At 28.3% G+C, this 17,631-nt stretch overlaps 2 protein-coding genes across 8 annotated transcripts in view; one reads left to right on the top strand and one right to left on the bottom strand.

Annotated features, from left to right (window-relative positions):
- Positions 1-17,631, bottom strand: part of LOC129960716 (uncharacterized) — a 65,483-nt gene that overhangs the window by 22,040 nt on the left and 25,812 nt on the right. The gene's annotated exons all lie outside the window — the stretch shown is intronic.
- LOC129960715 (uncharacterized) overlaps positions 11,323-17,631 on the top strand; it is a 106,328-nt gene continuing 100,019 nt past the window's right edge. The window contains exon 1 of the mRNA XM_056074288.1: positions 11,323-11,409. The gene's annotated coding sequence lies outside the window, so the exon portion shown is untranslated. The remainder of the gene's footprint in view (positions 11,410-17,631) is intronic.

The raw sequence follows: 17,631 nt of genomic DNA, 5'->3' as shown, positions 1-17,631 counted from the left end.
TTTTCAAAATTTGGATTAGATTTTTCAATTTTTTTCCTCAATAACTTTGAAGCATATTACGCAAAACCCATTTTTACATTATTTTAAAATTCGAAAAAAAAAAAAAAAAGGGTTTTCAATAAAATTTATTTTATTGCCAAGCACCCCCCCCCTTTTTTTGCTTCTAATTTCTATAAAATTTTAAAACTATTTTAAAGCATAATTTATAATTTTGTTACTGCAGTTACTGGATTTATAATTACACGCATTTCAAAGATATTAAATACATCCGGTTAGCAAATTTAAAATAAAAAAATAAAGCTGCAGGAATCAAACATTAAATATTTTTAGCCCTGTTGAATTGTTTTGAAAAATATCAAAATGAAGGGGAAAAAAAACATTATACCAATTTTTACTGATTTAAGTTGTTAAGTTAACGATCCTAAACAAGCCAAGTTTGCACTCGGATCAGCGAGAATGGGAGAGTTGAAACACTAGTTTTTCGCATTCCACAAAAACTATTAGTTTGAAAGGAAATGCTTGGTTTAAGAAGTTGCACTACTAAAAAATATTACAAAATAAGTTGCCGAACATTGTGTTGTGATCGTTTAATTAGGTCATTTGCCGATTTGAAGGATGCGTCACGGAGTTCTTGAACTCGAAGTTCATAACCTCTGAACTAAAGAAGTTATATGGGTATTGACATGGCACTGAGATTACTTAGTAAATAATAAAGTTAGGAATAATATTTTTTAAGTGCAAATTCGTAAAGATAAATTTCTACCTTTTTTTAATAAGTGCGAAATTTTTGAAATTCCACTTTGTTGGAAAAAATAAGATCGTCAAAAAATGTCCATAAATACTTTTCTATCAATTAGAATTCGCGGACAAAAAAAAAAAAAAAAAAAAAAAGTGTTGTTTTTCGATTTCAGATGGTATTATAAAGGTCAGATTTAAAATAAAAAAAGCTGTAAAAATAACGTTTGTGAAAAGAAAAAAAAAAAAAAAAAAAAAAAAAGATATATTACTTTTTAGTGGCTTGTTCTAATAATGTTAGCGAGCTAAAAGATTATATCAAATTCTTCACCACTTTTTTCACATCAAAATGCAACTATTTCATATGAACATCTCATATTACAATATTTCAGACAAAAGGTTCGAATCTTCTTTAAATTTCAATTAAAATTCGAATTCAAAAATTTGAAGTTAAATTTGGGAAATGCAGTTTTCATTTGCATTGTACAGAATTTTAATTTAAAGCCACAATCGTTATCAATCGTTTATATTTTTACAAAGGAATGTGTCTAGCTTTTGACATGAAAATTCCCGATATCCTTACCATCTATAGAATTTGGGATTTCTTCATCAATTAAAATTATTGAAAATAGAAATTCTGAACCAATGAGATCATTGGGCTGTAGCTTAGAAATTTATAATGCCTTTTAATTCTGAACCAAAAATTTACTAGTTATAATTTTAAATATATTAACATTAAAACTATGATTTTAGTAAACAGCAACTGATTTAGTAATATTATACAGATTTCTAAACCAGTTCCTCAACTTGTATAATAGAAATTACTAACATTAGCAGTGATAAAGTAGATACGATGGTACCTAATACGTTAGAATCTCTATCCGAATTGAATGAATTGCATAGAATAAAACAAGCAAAATTTTTAAGTTTGCATAAATACACATAATTTTTATATATCGTATTCAAATATATATTATTGGTTTATTTGGATAATCCATTTTTATGATGTAATTTAAAATGCATATTTTTATAGCAATTGAAATATAATTTAAAAACTATTAAATAAAATGGCTAAGTTTTTTTGTATTAAATTATTACATAGAGTAGAATAAAGAGAAAAAAACACGTTACTGTCAATTATGTACGATCGTGAGGAACGGATGGTAGTGTACAAACGGTAGTGGGATAAATGCGTACGGACATTTGCGTACGGGTCATAAAAGGCCAATAAATCATGCGCAGCTTTTTGAAAAAAAAAGGGGGTAGGGAGTGATTAGTCTATGTTTCCTGAAACACATGTTATCTGTTGGCAAGAGTACTTGGCGAGAAAATGTATTGGTATTTCAACTAAATTTTGATACTTAAACACAAGGAAAAAACTTTTGTTTCTATGTGTATATGCTGGCTCTGTATACAACAAGCCGTCTGTCTATCAAATTTGGTAAACATATACTTTGGAGGGCAGGAAAGTGACTTTTTTGAATTTTTAATTAGAATTTTAATAAATTAAAAATTAAAAGAGATATTGACTTTTTCCCGTGATAACTTTCTAAAAATTTACAGTAAAAAATAGTTTTTACTTGCAAATCATATCAATTCTCTGCATTATTTATTCAAGTCAAAGTATGCTAAATATAGTTCTCAAATGAAAATCAATAAACTTTAAAAGAAAATCTGAAATAGAAATTCCATTCTAAAAAATTACACCTGAACACCTATTACCATCTATTACGCCTATGAAAATTACACCTATTACCATTACAAACAATTCCAATTGTTTTAATGGATTTTTAAATGTGCATTTCAGCTAATTAATAGCACACAAGTCAATAAGAGAATTTAACAGTTGATAAATTTCCTACTATTTGAAATTAAATCTGTTCAAAGCTTTTGAATTTCTGGTAATCAAATAAATAATTCATATACACATGAAATAAATAACTTAACAAGCTTGATATAGTTATAAAAATACATCTTATCTTATATTCAAAAATCTATTATTCTCGTTTATATGAAAACTTTATTTTTTCATACGTGAATATAAACGGAAGATCTTGACTATAAAACATATATGCTATCTAAGATCTGTATTCTTTTTACAGAATAAAAATACGCAAAGACTGATAAACCAATAAAATTAATGAATTTTTTAAAATTTTAAGAAAATTTACGTTAGAGATAACATTATTTTTCGTATTAAGATTTTTAAATGCACTGAATTGCATACTTCTTTCTCCCAAATATACGTGTGCTAAATTTAGTATCTCTACGTGCAATGGTTCATATATTTTAAATAGACTGATAGTCGCATATATATACATTCACTTTTATTCTTGGAAGAAAATCTTATTTTGTTAATTAAAACTTTTAGATTAAAGTCTGAATATTCCACACTTTAATTTTTGAATAATTTTAAACGAAAAATTTGGAGATATCTGTGAAATTTAAAGTATATGCTTCCGTGTTAAAAGCCAATTTTTTTCCATTCCCTCCCCCCTCCTTTGTGTGTGCGTGTGTGTATGTTATTAGGTATTATGTTATTTAAGTTCCAAAAACAGTCCTAATTTTATTTTATGAATTAAAAATAAAATTCGGGATATTTTAATGGATCATTACGACTGAAAATGGAATAATAATACGTAAGAAAGCATTTTTTACTTTTTTTTTAAACTTATCCCGCATTTACTATTTATTTGATTTTTATAATATTGCAATGTATTGAATATTATTTTAAAATATTCTCAGTGACATTTCTCTTGTCTTTTGTAACATTGTTACAAATTTAGGTAATTTTGAATTGCTGTATTCTCTTATCTTTCCATTGATGATGTAAATTTTGAAAGTAGAATGCATGAGAAGTTTATAATGAATACCTATAATAAATATTAATCGCAAAATGCATATGCAAGTTAACATAATATTCTAGTTGGATGAAGAAGTATTTAAATATGACGAGTCTGATTAAATGACAAATCTTAACAAAGAATGATTAGTTAAAAAAAGCAACAAAGAAAAATACACTCAGCTCTTGATAATTTTTTTGTAGTTACAGAGGCGTAACCACAATACAGACGGTAATAACAGTGGTGGAAAGGTTTTGCTCGGGTTACAACGATTTTTTCCCCCCTTCATCTCCTAGTCATCATCAGTAGAAATAGCCCGAAGGGGTTGTGAACCGATACCTCCTTTCTTTTGGAGGTGTGTGAACGAGTGGATCGCGTTTTTGGGGTTCCTGGAATACTAATTTTTTTTTTTTTTTTTTTTTACAGCAAGCCTTAAAAAAAAAAAAAAAAAAAAAAAAAAAAAAAAAAATCCGAATTTATTTACATTTGAGTAATATCATGCGATTCGTGCCCATTGCATGTCTTCTATTTCAGATGCGGGTGCTTGGAATCTTATTATGCTTGCAACATTTTCAAAGTATTTTAAGTTAGCACTTTCACTAGTATTACAAAGGCTGTGCAGGCTAACTTAGTCTAATTAAAATCGTTTAATTTTTGGAACATTATTTTAAAAAACAGTAATTAATAAAAAATATTGAAAGTTTTATATTGCGTTGCTTTATAATTCGGTAAAAAAAAATGCTGCCATATAATTAAAAAAAATCGATTCTATATTTAAAAAGAATTTAGATTGTGTTACCATTTCTGTCACTTTTTTTATAAAAGGACCTGTGCGCCTCGGCTAGAATCATGAGTTTCTCCCACACGTTATCTTTAATTTGCATAGCTAGTATGTTCTTACTTAATTTGAATATATATCCGAATTCGGCGGAAAGCGCCAAAACATCTTGAATGTTTCCTCGTGGCGGGAGCGCCGTTCCTGCGTTTGTTGTCATAGACAGCTGGATCAGTTGATCCCTTCCGCTCACTTCCGGGGTGAGGAGGGTTTGCTTCAGCTGCTTGATTTATTGTTATTGATTTGCGTTTGCGGTCCACCCGTCCTACCGTATTACCGTTATTGGGTGCGGAGTTTCTTTTTATCCCAACTGCTTCTGCGAAGCTTTTGTCTGTTTTGAATAGCTGTCCTTTGTAAAACCTCGGGGTAACGGAGGCAGCGTCTATAATTTGTAGTGTGCGGTTCATAGCACTTGCCCTTTACTGGGGCAATATTTAGACTGGTAGTTTTCTGCACAAATCACGCATTTAGCTTTTAGTTTATATCCCTTAGAGCCGTGGTTCCTTAACTGACAGTTATAGCACTGATGGTTTTGTTTATTTGCGTATTCCTCCACCCTAATCATGATATACGAGAGTGTATTTAATTTATATATCTCTTGGATATTATCCGCTTTAAACAGATGAGTTTGAAAAATGGGTAGGGGTTCCCTAGTTTTGTAATTTTTAAGTTGATTTACTTTATCTACTCGGAAGCCTTTCTCCGATAGTTCGTTTTTATCTCTTTTAAGTCAGTGTTCACAGGTAATCCTTTTATGACCGCTTTAATAGTTTTTCTGAGTACAAGTGAACTCCATAATTACAATGTACGACCTATATGAATAAAATATGATTTACAGTTTTAACATTTAAAGTGTAGGTGAGTATCAAATTTGAATGAACTCTTTCAACGGGTTGATGTGTACTTTCGGATCAACGTAAACGCTATAACACAAATAAGCAATTCAGATAAACGAAATTTGGTATGCGATCTTGTTACTAAAATACGAGTTCTGTGTCAAATTTTGGTTATGATCTGCTGGGGAAAAAAAATAATGCCTAAATACACATTCGACTAATTTTGCTATGCAATTAAACACAAAACTCTAATGTGCGGTGCTATGAAAATAAAAAATCTGAGCACTCGTTGTTGTCACAGCTCTTGCCCAAGGTCCACAATGTTTTTGCGAAAAGGTGTGGAATACCATATTTATTAAAGCGAGAAAGTTTCCGAGCTGCCGGTTTATTGAACAGAGGTATTTTTTATTTTAAAGCGCAACATTCTTGTTTTCTTAAAAGGGGGGGGGGGTGAAATGAGATTCTGCATCGATTTTACTGATTCAATTCAATAATTATCTCTTTGTTGAAAATGGCAAAATTAAATTACAAATAAAGAATTGAAAGACTGAATTTCTCGAATACATTTATTCGAACTTACTCTATTAATGATAAAGATGAATGTGTCTGTGCGTATGTGTTGGCGCTCTACAAACCAGACCGTTTGACCTACAGTTGCCATATTTGGAACATGTATACAAACATATAAATAAATGAAGTCAGAGTAACACAAAATTTAGATGATGAACGAATCGTACATTTACGCTTTTAATAGATCTATGATGTAATGGGATTGATTTCCACTGGGAATGTCCATGTGCACAATGAGCAGATCATATGAATGGCAATCAAAATAATGCAGCTTTAATATCAAATAATTTGAGAGAATCATGGACTTGAAGTTATATCTAAACGATTTAAATAAAATTAAATATAACCAACATTCCCCGGCGAACCAACTGTTCGCCAAAGGCGACTTTTAGTAAATATTCTATCGATGTTTTGGCGAAAAGTTTATATATGCATTTTATCTAAATGCATTTAGTATACAAAGGTAATAAAATTTTTGAGAAAGTATTTTCAAACATAATATTCTCACAAAGTACAGAAACATTTTCAATTTTTTTTCTAATACAATAAAGCTACAAACTGATTTAACTGACTGAAAAAACTAAAGAGCTGGGAGAAAGGAAAAAAAAAAAAAAAAAAAACATTTGAAATTTTTAGAAACCGGATTTCAAATTACTGAAGATTTGTTATCGCTAATTGCTTATAAAACTTCCTGTGAAGCCTTCGAGTGAATAAAAAATTCTAAAAATCATTCTTTTAAGATCTGAAAACTCGATGTATAGATATATTCAATAAAAACAATACAGAAATGAATACAAGTTTTAGTTTATAAATTAAAATAACTAAAATATATTCGATTATATTTAGAAATAAAATATATAGACTATATTTAGACAGGATATATATATTAACAGGAAATTCAAGGGACTAAAGAAAAAATAATCAAATTATCGACGACTTTGAGTTAAAAGCTTTCAAATTAGTTAAATATTGTAAATGGAACCCATTAAATAGTTTACAGGAACTGAAAAATACCTGAACAATTTTTAAAATCTGAGGAAGATAGTATAGATGACATTTTTGTTTTTTGACTTTAAAAACGTTAAATAAGCATTTCCCATTAAGGCACCTTTCAAGCTGGCTTCTAGTGCACTATGCGACCTCTTCCCTTTATTCCAAGAGTAATCTTTTTCATTGTGTTCGTAACACGCATTGAATCTGTGTAGTCTAATTGTTTGTTTTTATCAAACTGAAGTTTAATATCTGAAATTTCGCGCGAATTTTCTTTTTTTGATGTATTAAATTTGTATGCACATAAATCAAAAAATTACATAGTTTAAAGACAGTACAAATGACAATAGTTTACTAAAAATTGCGGAAGTTAAAAAAAAAAAATCTCGGTTGATTATTTTTTTTAGTTGGCATTTATTTTCTCGATAAGGTAGCGAATTTTATGCAATTCCGGTTAATTATTTGTAATTAACATCATCCCTTTGCCGATTAATCGCATTGGTTATGTGACCTGATATATGGCATCCCTAGAGAATCGATAGATATTTAAAACAGTAGTATGAACTATTTGCTTATCTATATAAAAAATAATGTATTTTTTAAATCTACTATTAAAAAGCTGATTTTGGCGAATACAAGTATTGCATTCACATGAAACAAAACCGGCTTCCCTCCCCCTCAACAGTAAACATATTTGCCGTGTTCTTTGAGATAACTTTTCTTTCGATACTAAATTACTTCAATGACGTTTTAGTATGTATTTTGCAAAAATACCGATCTGAGAAGAAAAAAATGTACCGACAATTTTTAAAAAAATTTAATTTTATTCCTTTTTCTTCTGCCAATGGTACACATTCTTTCTTACGTTCATAGAAAAAAAAAAGCATTTTTTCAGAAAAAATGGCCCGCTTTAAGCTTAAAAACAGGATTATAAAATCTAGAGTTTTCTCATTCTACCCCCTCTTTCTTCAGAGATTTCTCATTCACTTCCTATGGGCGTAATCAATAAATGGAATCATTTGGGAGAAAAGATTTTACTACAAAGTGGGCTGATTTTTTTACTGATTCACTTGCTGCTGCATTTTAAAACTGCAATTTATCACATACTTGTTTTGCTAATAAAAACTCTTAGTTCATAATTGAAATTTTACAATATTTAACAAATATCTTCATCAAATTATGAGAAAAAAAAAGATTGCAAAAAAAATATTTTTAACTTCATTGATAGACCTCTTTATGTTGAAAACTGGCAAAAAAAAAAAAAAAAAAAAAAAAGTCCCATTTTCCAAAAAATATTCAAGCAACACACTGCAAAAATATGCTGCGTAATATATTATACAAAGCATAAAATCTAGAAATGGTATTTTATACATAGCTAGGTAGTTCAAGTGCTATTGTATTGCTTACTTTTTCAAAATATAAATCTTTAAAATTATAAATAATTTACCTTTTCTGAAATCTAAAATTAATTTCTATTTTTACATTTTTTAATGCTTTGGAGCAATAAATATTTCATGTTTTATCAGTTCTCTATGAATCATTGAAATAAACGAAGCTAAATCTGTTTCATGTGAAAAAAAAAAAAAAAAAAAAAAAAAACTTGTATACAGAAGCCTTTTATAAAACTGATACTCAAAAGACATAATTTTAAGAAATCTTTAGAAATGTAAGAAATAAATATAAATGGAAAAATCAAATAACTGTCAATCATTACAAAGCTGTAATTTGTGAAAAATAATAATGCAACATGTTTTTATGATCATGTTTCATCCAACAGGGTAAGAAAACTGCACATAGTTATATAAGGTGGAAACATAAATACACAGTTTTAACATTATCCTTAAAAGATTTCAACAAGAATCAAAAGTGAAGAAATATACAAATTACAGACTTGAATAGATAATCTAACAACACTGTACATTTCTATAACGTATTTCAACCATCTGCACTAAAACAACTTTTATAAGATTTCTATGCATTTTTTTCTTAAGAGCATGCACTAACTAAAAGAACTACCAACATTCTTTTTGCATTAAATAATTTAGTTCATAGTATAGTTATAGCATGAAAAATATTCTATTTTTTAATTGTCAATTCCTACTTTGCTATATTGATGATTCTTTGAATGGATTAATCCAGAGGCTAATATATATATATATATATTTCGCCATAAAGGAACTTCCTAAAAGTCAAAAGCACAAAGAGAAAGCCAGAAATCTCTGGACAATCTTTAAAGCCAAACCATTGGGAATATTGTTCCTTTACTAAGGCAGGAGAAAATAAATAAATTCAAATACATAAAGATAAACTGCAGTAAAAAAAATCTTATAAAATTATGTACTATTTTATTCAGAATATGATTTTTTTATTGATATACTTATGCAAATTACATTTACTAAGCTACAAACTTATTAGAATGAGACAAGAGCAATTTAAAGCAACACATTCATTCATTTTCATATATACATTTAAAGCTCTTCTCATCTTTTTCAAATCCAATATATGGCATCCACCATGAGCCTTTTTTTTTTTTTTGAGTCTCTAGATACGTTTTCGAATGTAATCACTTACCTTTTCAAGATATTTTTGAGGCATTTCCTTTCCAAAACTCTCTATTCTCACTGAGATATAGCAATCATAACTTGCAATGAATCTTTTGTGAAAATGTGATAACGATAAAATATGTGACGAAATTTTATTACCTGTAATGGGTGCCAAGATCCAAAGATTTATTTGATTATAATTATGCTCAATTTTATTTGGTCATTAAAAATTATTAATTTCAAAGCTGCAGAAAAAAACTAAAATCTTTTAATTTTTCATTTGAATTCATACACAAATAATATTTGGTTTTAATTAAAAGTATTTGTGATGGGCCTTTCTCTTCCTTTCAAAAATGCTTATTTTATTCGTAATTAACCTATAGAGAAAAATAATCTTATTAAAATCTCCAAACATACAAATGAATATTGCAAAATATGTCGCAAAACTAAAGAAGTGATATAATGCAAAAACAGTAGTATTTAATTAAATTTATGTTGAATGTTGCCAAATATATTTGCATCAAATAATTTATGGTATCTCCATGATGCTGTGAGATACTCTAAATACTAGACAATATTATGAAGATATCTTAAGAGTGTTAATTGAGTATTTTGTGATAATAGGAAAAATATAACAATTCTAAATATATAGAAACAGTTATAATAAATAGGATGTTGCTGTTTCCTGCACAGGTGTTGGAGACGGTCGCCATTCATCTATGGGCACAGCTGAGCTCACAGCGATTTTTTTGCATTGTACACTAGTTCTCACAAGTTTCTTTCCCCTTACTCTAAAAAATAAATAAAAGAAAGGAAGGGAGAAAGAATGAAAGAAACTGAATGCAAAAAGTCAAGTCAATCACTGAGATATAGCAATCATAACATAACAAAACAGATCAATAAATAATTTCAAAAGCAGCGATATTCGGAAATCTTCTAAGATTATATATAATTAAAATATAGGAAAAAATCAAAAGCACTAGTTCTAAATAACTTGGAATATGATTAGCAATATCATACTATTCGAATATTATTACTAACCGAGTAAGATATGGCGTACTGAAACGATGATCCAAATGCTTTTTTCCTGGACCAAACAGGCACCTGATTTTGATTTACAAGGATACTAAATCAAAGTACTCTAATGCATTCTCATTCAAATTTCAGAGTATTTCTCATAGGATTTATTTCAAATTTGTTTCCATTTCTTGAAGTCGAATTTGCTTTCGTTCCCTAAGTGACTCACAAGTTAACGCTTTCCTCGCTATCGTAATATAAAGAAGAAAGAGGGAGAGGAACCCCTGCTTTTACCAAAAATACCAATATTACATTCTTTTCTCCGTGAAGGAAGAAACATTGGCTCTTCCATTGACCTTATGCAGATTGGATGACAATATTTGGACAATTTCGTTTCCTGTCTGCCCACATTTCCATTAGAATATTATGGCAGATATCATACACGCATATCCATGGGATTATCGCTAGGCATTAGTGCAAGTAATCCATCGCAAATTGAAATTTAATTTCGTGTATGCAGAAGCGATGAAAAAAAGGCAAACATGCAATAATAAAAACATTGTTGCGGCATAAATTATAAATATTTCATTTAAAAGTAACTCAAGAATAGTTTAATAATTATAAATATTATTTTGTAAATAGCTGTTAATTCAGATTGGCAACGGTGATACATTATTGAATTTTCGGAGTTTGTTGTTTCTAAAGATACTAGTTTCAATAAAAATAGTTAATGTTCATTTGGTAATAAGATTTCGTTTAATAGTAAGTTTGTCTGCATTCCCTTAATTTTTTTTTTTTTTTTTTTTTTTTTTTTTGACACACGAACACAAAAATATAAAAAGAGGCCAACTCTCAGCTGATAAATCATGTGACATATTTGGTCCAATGAAAATCCACTACCGGAACGAAACCACAGGAGAAGCCGGCTATATCAGCGCCATCTGTTTCTTGATGGTATATCACAGGCGTCTGCACATCAACAGGTCGAGTGCAATACCGGTATTGGAAATCATCAATAACAATCGGCGACCGTTCTCTAAGTATTTATTAATAACTATTTTTGTTAGTTTTGTTTTGATGAGTAACGAAAGTCCATCCCATCAACTACCATTAACCAAATATCTCCAACCGTTACCAAGCGGTTCACGAGAGGGCCTAGAACAAAGACGATTTTTTTTTTCAATCTAAGCAGCCGCAACAAGTACAGCAACTTGCACAGCTTAAACTAAACCGCCGGCTTTGAATGTGGTGAGCTTTATTCTTATTGTTTTATGTTTTGTTGTATCAAATATTTATTTACAAAACCACTATTTTTTAACTATTTCTAAGAAAGTTAAGCAAATATAATTTAATAATTATGAATATTAACTATTAAATGTTCATGCAAAAACAAAAACGATAATTTATACTATTTGATTGTCATGAAATTAAATCTGCTAAGTATTTATTCATTAATTATGTATTTGATATGCATTCATTATTTTTCTATAAAATACATTCCAGTGTGTATTTTAAAATGATTATTTTACAAAAATTATAGTTTAATAATCAGAGTGAAACAGATAGTTAATAAGATAATAACTTTAAACTAGCATGAAATGTTATGTTTTTCAACTATATTATTTGAAATTTTGTATGTGAAAGCTTTGTTAACGTTGTCAAAAATTTCCAAATCTTGATATATTTGCTATATTTATAAACATATCTTCTAAATTTTATGGTGTTAAATCTACAGTCAAATTAACATGTTTATACTAGTTTTCCTCTGGTAACTATAAGGATAATCAGTTTTAAATACTCTATTTTATTTTTCATCCTTTTGAACTGTTAACTGTAGAGCTTTGCATAATCATGTAAGCAAATTAATCAAATTTTAAAGCAATAGTTTCAGTATTTCTGTATTGCTACAGTCATGGATCTTTATGAAAATGTGCATAGTTTTTTTGTGTTGTTTCTAATTTTGTTTCATGATTTAGTCTTTAAAAGTGGTCGATATATAGGTAAGAATAGATTTCTTTTCTACTTTTGATGAGAGTATTTTGATGTAATGGAAAGCTGTAAAACTTGCACCAGTGTATTTATATTATTAGATATGCTTGATGAGATAAAAGCAAATGAAAAACTTTTCAAAGATGGTAGTATGGAAGATGTATTTAGAAAATGGAAAAACTAAGTGTTGTAACAAAACTAATTGTTAAATATGTTATGCCCAGAACTTTCGTGGCATTGTGTTGTGCATAGTAAAGCTTATTCAATATCTAGATATTTGGTTAATTTTCCAAAAAGAATGAACATCGAAACGAAGGAAGCTGTTCCACACTAAGAAAATTGTTCAAATAATAGTGAATCTGAATTTAGTAATGAAATGATACGTGAAAAAAACATTCACTTATTAAATTTCAGATTAGCTGCAGTTATGTAAAACCTTTCCCCTTTTATATGCAAATATATTAACTAATGCTAGAAGATACTTGCCTATCTAGACTGACATTTAGCTCAGAACTGTTTCTCAAATTTACTGATGAAAAATGCAGTACAAAAACATTGGCAGAGGACTTAAGAATGAAATGGTTTGTTTCCTTCTAGTGGGTTCACTCCTGTCCTTAATGTTTCCCAACAATCAAATCAGACTTGAACTTGAAATTTTATTAACAGAAGAAAATTCTTTTTCCCCCCCCCCTTATTGCATAAAAAGAAAGATTTTAAAAGGTATATACTTCAAAAAAGATAGTATGAATGAATTATTAAATTTTTGCAGCAAACAGTTTCATATACAGCAATATGTATAAGGAAAATGTTGCCATTCTAAAAAAAAGTTATTATTATTATTATTATTTTTTTTTAAGAAAATTATAAAAGAAATGTATACTTACAATGTACCAAACAAATTAATTTGTGTTTAATATTATTTTTAAATTATAGAGTATTTTGTTGAATGTATGGGGAGTTATAAACGAGCAAAACTTTTTTTAAAAAATGTTAAAATTAGCAATAACATCCATTTTATGTCATCCATAACACAATATCATACTCCAAGATTCAACAAAAAGATCTCCGAGAAGTGGAGAAAAATAATTATTGTAAAATACTTATTTAATTAAAATTGTTTTATTTTAGTTTTTTATTATTATAATAATGGGTCAATATTTTAAATCTAATTTAAATAGTTTTGAATGTTAAGACTCAAAATTAATACCTTTGCTTGTGTAACATGTGGAATGATGGTTCCCTGACAATTTGAGTCTTGAAAGAAGAAAAGGGGAGAAAAACAGCTCCATATATTATATACACTTTTAAATAAAAGAGACCCATAAAAGCTTAAAATCATAACAGTAACAAGAGTTGGGTTTGAGTTAATTAGTCTGCCTTTTCCCACAGAATGCAAAACCACATTCTCCAATTGTGTCAATAATTTAAAACTCTGGGGAAAAAAAAAAAAAAAAAAAAAAATTAACAGAAAATATTATATAATATGCAATAAATTAGATATGGTGGTTAATCTTACTTTTCTATTGTAGTTTCAAATGTTAATTGTACCTAAACTGTTGTGGCTAATGCTAAACCTACCCTCAATTGCGACTCGATCGAAAAATGATGAATTAATGAATTATACATATTATCATTGTAATACCATAAATAATGCAAAAAAATGGAGTAGAGAAATAAATTTTTTTAAATAAGAATATAGAATATGAAAGTAAGGGAAATAATAAATTTGTTATTAGACACAAAACAGCAAGTACAATTTGAATCAAAATCCATTATAAGCAGGATTCATGAGAGTTGTTCTTCAGAATTGAAGGAACTTCCCAAATAGTAATTCTCAAAATTTTGATTCCTCAGAAATGTAAATATCCGCAACCAGTAAATCTTTTGCACCCTGTCACTTGAGCACAAACACGGATGGCCTCTGTTTTAGATTATCAGTAAAGGTTTTATTTTTATTAGTTTATCAACGCTGTTTCATTCTATTTAAGAAAAAATAATCAAGTTCGATAAGAATCCCAGTTTTATTATTAACTTTCCTGATTTTTTCCCCCATCTCCCGGTCGGCTGGCTACCCTGATCCACTCACTCAAAATCCATTTGTTGCTTATCTCTTTTACCCAAATTATAGGCATACTGTCGTTCTTAATCTGAAACCAATTACCCTCTCAAACTGACCTTTTAATGTAGTGATCATTCTCTCATTCTCCCATTCAAACTAGCAAGTAATTAGGCTGCGGCTTACAACGCAAGCAGATACCACAACAGGATTTTAAGAAAAACATCTGAAAAAAGTAAGAAAAACAGCATTAAAATGGTACTTTAAACTTAAAGCCGTTATATGAAATAACCAAAGAGCAAAACCTAACATCCCTGAAAGGAGAAGCATAAATTCGGAGCAAAAATAATTCTAATTTGAAACCATTCTTTTTTTTTTGGGGGGGGGGGTACTCTAAATAAAAACATGCAAAAAATTTGATTTATTGCTTTTGGGGTATAACTTTTGACTTTTAAAGTTATTAAAAAGTGATGTAGTTCCTCACATTTCGCATCTTATCGCCTACAGAAAGTTCCAACTTGGCGCGAATGTATGCCATGTCCATTGACTGATTAGAAAATCCTCAGTGCTTGTGCATCAGGATGTGTTTATTTGGTCAAAATAATGCAAGCTCCCAAAAAAATTTATAATACGAAATATATATTATTTTGGTATAAAAGTCATATGGATGGTATTTATTATTCAACAGAAAAAAGGAATTACCTTTAGATAAACGGTTAATTTTTAGTAAATTGAACCCATTTATGGGAATACTAACATTTATAAAAGCTGTATTATTGACACTTAAAAGCCGCTCATTGAAACTTTTATCTATCATGCCCCCCCCCCTTTTAAAAATATGTCAGCTTATTTCGTTTTCACCAATTAGTTCATGATTTTCTTTCCCTTTATTTTCTATAAATAATATTTAAAATTCAAAATAAAAAGATGAGACATTTAAGTTCAGTGAATTACATATAAACAATGTAACATCTTAATTTTAGAAATTCTGAAATATTTTCTTTATATATATATATATATGCATTATAAATCAGTATATTTTATGAGTAACATGTTAGCAGTTACCACATTTAAATCCTAAATTGTTTCAGCAAATTTAAAAACTGTTACATAAAACAAAATTTTCTTTCCATGAAAAAAATGCATGTGGAAACATGGATTAAAAAAATACAGAACTTTTTACGTTGTGGAAAATAAACATTTTTAAAGTTTTGTCAGCATTAAATATTTTGAAAATATATTTAATATTTAAATATATTTTTTATTCCAAACACTTCATAAAAATCTCATTTTTAAAAAGGAAGTTCAAATATGTTTAAAAGAATTGTATATAATTTAAAAATATTTTGTCAAACTTTGATGCCTTTTAGGTAATATTTATAGCTAGCTCAGAGCTATATATATATATAGCTCTGACTTTTCGAGGCGTTCATCCTAAAAGTAAGTTTATCCTAAGTAAAATGTACGCATTTCTCAAATAAAACCTTCATAAATATTGTCTTTATATCACTATCTCTTCAATTTCCATTGGTCAAATATCTCTGTTACGAACAGTTCAAGATGGGGGTAAGAGCACAATTTTTTTTTCTTTTTTTCTCTCCCCAACTGAAGTAGTTGCGAGATGTTGAAATTTTCTGCAGCTTGTACAGTTAGAACTGTTGTAAGAGAGGTGAGAAAATTCTTATTTTATTATATTATGCTTTGTTGAATTAAATATTCATTTATAAAAGTATTATGATTTTAACTAATTTTATGAAAGTTGCTGCAAATATAAACTATTATTAAATACTAATGATAAAATCAAAAAGAGCATATATTCTATTTGACTTTTGTGAAATTTATAATAAGAAATCAGTTGAGTACGATTTCGAAGCATTTTCCTATTTATGGCAAGATATGTTAAAAATTTTGCCACATGGTCATTACAACAATGACTATGGTTTTGGAATGAACCAGGGAAATATTTATTCATTAATCATGCATTTGATACATATTAACTTTTTATCTTTCTAATAAATTAAATTCATTTAATTTATTAGAAAGTAACTATAAGGATAATCAGTTTTGAATGTTCTACTTTATTTTTAATCGTTTTGAATTGATAGTTGTAGAGCTTTACATAACCATTTAAGCAGATTAATCAAATTTTAAAGTAATAATTTCCATATTGCTGCAACCATGGATCTTTATGAAAATGCAGTTTTTTTTTTCTTCTTTTCTTTTTTATTTCACGATTAGCCTTTATCAGTCCTTAAAAGTGGTCGTCATACAGGTAAAGAATAGATTTCTTTTCTACTTCTGATGGGAGAATTCTTGATGCAATGAAAAGTGGCAAAACATGGAACACTTTATATCACTAGAAATACTTGATAAATATGAAGTGAAGGCAAATGACAGAAACATTTAGAAGATGGTAGTATGGAAGATGTACTTAGACAAAAGAAAAAAAAAAAAAAAAAAAAAAAACAAATGTCAGTTATGCTATGCCCAGAACTTTCATGGCATTTTGAAACATACAGTAAAGTTTTTTCAATATTTTGTTAATTTTACAAAAGGAACACACCTCGAAATTAAGAAGCTGCTCAAAAATTTAAAGAACATTGCTCATAGAATATCAAGTAGAAAGAAAAATCATAGAAAATCTTTTTTGTTGAATTAAGATTTATAGTATGAGCATTCAAACAATGGAAGTATATTATAGATTTAAATCAAAGTATTATGAAAAAGACATTTTTATTATTCTACAGCATTTGAATCAATTCAAATATAATTCTATGCATGGTAAATGGATATTGGTAATTTTACTAAAGCTAAATATCAATGCACACAAAAATGTGTATGAAATTATACTAAAATTACTATGGAAGAAGAAAAGTAAAATAACTATCTTTCATTTTCATCACAAAAACATTTAATGTCATATTTCCAATATGACGAATGAAAACAAAGAAAGATTATATTTTAATAAATACAATTATTGTCAAAAAGTTAACAGTATTCCACTGTACATGACTTTATCAAAGGAAGTTGGAAGTACATCTCCTTCCTATCATTCATTAAAAAATAAATGTGGTAGCTGGTTGGCAACAGACATTACCACTGAGTGCATCATCCTAGGAATAGTTATAATTTTTGAAAAAGTTAATTCATTTTATTAAAGCTAAATTCTACAAAGCACTTCAAGAGAGCTTTTTCCACTGCAATTACAACACTTTCA

Source organism: Argiope bruennichi, chromosome X2 (genome assembly GCF_947563725.1).
Source record: "Argiope bruennichi chromosome X2, qqArgBrue1.1, whole genome shotgun sequence".
NCBI classification, from domain to species: Eukaryota; Metazoa; Arthropoda; class Arachnida; order Araneae; family Araneidae; genus Argiope; species Argiope bruennichi.
This window is presented reverse-complemented; position numbering and strand designations above follow the sequence as displayed.